Genomic DNA, 3,965 nt, shown 5'->3' with positions numbered 1-3,965 from the left:
TGGTTTTGGTAAAGAAATCAAAACAAACAACAGCGAAACAGAAAAAAGGTGTAAATTTAGAGTACATTGCTTTTAAGTGCATTTAACACCTAAAAAATGAAAAAAAATTCACCAAATGGAAATGTACATTGGGTTTTGGTAAAGTAATTAGTACAAATTGCAACAAACCAGAAAAAAGGTGTAAATTCAAAGTACATTACTATTTTGTGCATTTAACACCTAAAAATGGAAAATGCACCAAATGGTAATGTACTTTGGTTTTTGTTAAAGAAAATAAGACAAATTGCAAGAAAAAGGTGTAAATTGAAAGTACATTACTCTTTAATGTATTAAACACCTAAAAATGGAATACAAACCAAACGACAATGTACTTTGGTTTTTGGTAAAGAAATCAAAACAAACTACAACAAAACAGAAAAAAGGAGTAAATTTAAAGTACATTGCTATTTAGGGCATTTAACGCCTAAAAATGGAAAATGCACCAAAGGGAAATGTAGTTTATTTTATTAAATGTATACAAAAAAAGACAAACACACATTGAAGTTATGGTTTAAATTTTAAAATTTAAACTCATAATATTTAAAAGTTGAATAAAAATGAAAGAAGACATATGCCAAGTTAAAGTACTTCTGCAAGTGCTTTACGAACCCCCAAATTTTGCTCTTCTAAGAATATTGTAATGGCTTCTATCAATGCTGGCCTTTTATTATGCCAATCTTCAGATGACCTTGGCAAAAGATGATTTAGGACACACAGAGCACCGAATGTCATTTGGACTTCTTTCAACTTGGATTTCTATATAAAAAGACACACGCCAATTTATCAAGAACTTTACTTTTGTAAGTATGATATTAGGAGGAAATTATGGGACTCATTCTTAGAAGAAAAACAAATAGATCTGCAGGATACACCAATTTAACAGTGAGAAAGAAATGATGAACTTCATCATATGTATGCAACAAAGGCATTAAAAACAGTTATGAAAAAATCTATCAACAACCTCTCAATGAAAATTCCGATACTATAGCTTTTAAGAGAATAGATTAATAATATAGAAAATTGGTTGATATTTAAATTTGTAGTCATTGATAAAAAAAAGAACCTTGATGCCAACATAGAAATTTTAATATTGTTTGATGTTGGTATAACTACAAACAACTAGTAGACGTGTCGATAATTGCTAAAAGATTCACATTAATGACATGTCTCCATGATTTCATCCATCTGCTTGATCTTTGGTAAATGAGATAGTAGTTGTAATTCCTACAAAATTAATATAAATATCCAAACTCCCATACACTTCAAGGTGTTTTTCAAATGCAACAGTAAATTCTCTTTTAAATTGAATATAATAACTAATGAAATTTATGAATTATATGATTAAGAAAATTGAATTTTTTTTACCTTTGTTACTGATATCACATTTTACAAAGATAGTTGAGATTTCCTTTTTGTGAAAGTGATGCAACCACTTCTCCCCTTTCTAACATAAAAGGCAACAATTGTGACGAGTATACCCTTTTGGACAGAGGCGGAACATAGAAGGGGCTAGGGGGGGCCATGGCCCCCCTGATTTTTTATCTACTAAATAGCAACAACTATAGAATCGTGATTATATAAGTTAATATTCTAAGAAATCAAAACACTGGCCCCTCACCTTTTTTCTACCGAATAGGCGAATATCAGTAATTAAACTTAAGATTTTTAGAAAATCAAAAGCAACCATATATTATCAAACTTATCCAAGGAAAACTAATTTGACTAGAAAGTAGAAAATATACACAATAATCGCATAAAAAGTTGGAGACTTACAAATTAACCATATAAAAATTCTATGAAATCAATTATTTACTTACATCTTCAAATCACTAAACCCTAAAAATACTATCGCCTCCGCTTCTTGTTGGATCACATTGAAACTAGAAGATGCCGGATCGCTTTTCCTTGATTTGAAACAATAACTAGTTCTTCCGCACTCGTGCAAGTTACAACTCACCGGACTTCTTGCTCTCTCCCTTTTTCAGGTTCAGTCGACTCTTCTCCGTCGGCTCTTTATTCTCTCTCCTCCCCGAGTCGCCGGCGCCAGACCACCACTGCTTTCCTCTCAGCCGACTCCACAGCGCAGGTACACATTTCCTCTTTGTGTCTCTTCATATCACTTAAGACTATGAGTTTCTTACTACTCTCTCCGTCTCTCGTTTCTAGATACTGATAAGTATCTCATTTATATATTTATGATGTATAGGGGTAATAAAGATTAAGTACAACATAGATATATATAGGGCACTGGTGATGAATAGGGATGATAAAAATGTATGTATAGGGGTAATAAAGATGCAGTAAGTACAACATAAAAAAAAAGTCTACACAAAAATAAAAGACGTGGTACATATGTATGGGTAATAAAATTGGAGTTAATAAAGTTGGAGTAATTATAAATTTAGCTATATATTTACAATGATAAATTCAAAATAATATATATATATATATATATATATATATATATATAATTTTTTGTAAATTTTAGTTTCGGCCCCCTAGCCCTTATTGTTCGTGTTCCGCCCTGCTTTTGGACAAGAGCTATGCAAGGGCCCTACCTGTTTGTATATCAATCTCAAGATTCATATAGGCTCATTCACAATTCACATTTATCATACGAAGCACAAATGAATACCATGTCTGTTGTAGAAGAAACATGAGCAACATTATATAGGTAATGCAAACATATTATGATAGATTTTAGTTTCTTTCAAAGTCAAATAGACAAAAACTTAAACATAATCCTAATTCTTGGAACCCAAGTTCATGGTAGATATCAAATTAACACGTTACGGATGGAATAGATAATGCAAACAAAATTGTATAACAATAATAAATAAAAAGTTAAAATTTATGATAGGTTAAAAACGAAATTCTTCACAGCCACAGGACCTTATGATGCAAGTATGAACCAATAGGTTAAACCGATGTGAATAGGCATACCAGAATCAAAGAAAGAATTGACTTCAAAACCAAATTCGACCCTAACAAACGAACGGATATTTTAGAGGTACTTACCATAGAAATCGGGAGGAAAACCAAACCATCTCGTTCCCTTTTCAAGTACCTAAATAATAACGTCTGTTTCTTCTTCACCCTTTCTTTCACCTCGAGAAAACAAAAGCCGACAAACTCTAACTTAGAAACTTCAGTTGAAGTGTATTTATCTGAAACAACACCTGTATTTGGGGAAGAAGCCAGAGGCCGAAATTGCGAAAATAGAGGGTTCAATCAGTGTAGGAAACGGTGGCCATTGCTACCCTCCAACGACACCGTCACTAACCAGCAATATCAGTGACACATCTACGGCTCCACCCTCTCCCTCTCTCTCTCTCTCTCTCCAATTGAGATTAAGGAGAGAGCTGTGAAATAAGATAATGGCGGTGGGAAGCATCGATATTGCCAATTTATAAAACATGTGTGGCTAAATTCGAAAGTTCACTAAAATAACTTCCTAAGGATTTCCAGATTTAATATATAATAAAATAACTGGATTTCCAGATTTAATATATAACTAGGGAAAAATATCACGGGGGTTGGATTTTTCATTCTACTGTTTGCAAAATGAACTTAAGATAGATATTTCATTTGTTTATAGAGTATCATGGAAGTAAATACATTACACATGTTTTCCACTCATCAGACGTATTTTTCGTCACACATTCAAACTTTCCAATCCTTTTGTGGATTGATCCAAACATGAAAGCTATATTGTCTTCTATGGAAAGGTTTTCAGCTCTGGCATCTTCAAGAATGGTCTTGAGGATTTTGTAGTCCGGATGTTCTTGTTGTGTAGAGATAATGTTGTAAGAGTTTTCATCCATGGTGAAACGTTCTACAAGTTTGGTTTGAGCTGCTTCTATGAGATCTTGTACTTCTCGAAGGTAGGCAATGAGTGACAGTATAATGATTTTAATGGTTTGATT

General features: G+C 32.7%; 1 long non-coding RNA gene across 2 annotated transcripts; it reads right to left on the bottom strand.

Moving 5' to 3' along the window:
- Positions 1–477: 477 nt before the first annotated feature.
- On the bottom strand, positions 478–3,488 carry LOC145133727 (uncharacterized). 2 transcript variants are annotated; one of them, XR_013718714.1, is made up of 2 exons: positions 3,058–3,488; positions 478–795 (listed from the first exon to the last, which is right to left on the bottom strand). It is a non-coding gene; the product is annotated as an uncharacterized LOC145133727 (long non-coding RNA). The 2 variants fall into 2 exon arrangements; XR_013718715.1 differs by lacking the exon at positions 478–795 and adding an exon at positions 1,702–2,597.
- Between the last annotated feature and the right edge of the window lie 477 nt (positions 3,489–3,965).

The sequence above is a fragment of the Lactuca virosa genome, chromosome 8 (genome assembly GCF_052849685.1).
Source record: "Lactuca virosa cultivar CGN04683 chromosome 8, Lactuca_virosa_CGN04683_v6, whole genome shotgun sequence".
Lineage (NCBI taxonomy): Eukaryota > Viridiplantae > Streptophyta > Magnoliopsida > Asterales > Asteraceae > Lactuca > Lactuca virosa.
Note: the sequence above shows the minus strand (reverse complement) of the source record. Positions and strands in the feature narration are given on the sequence as shown.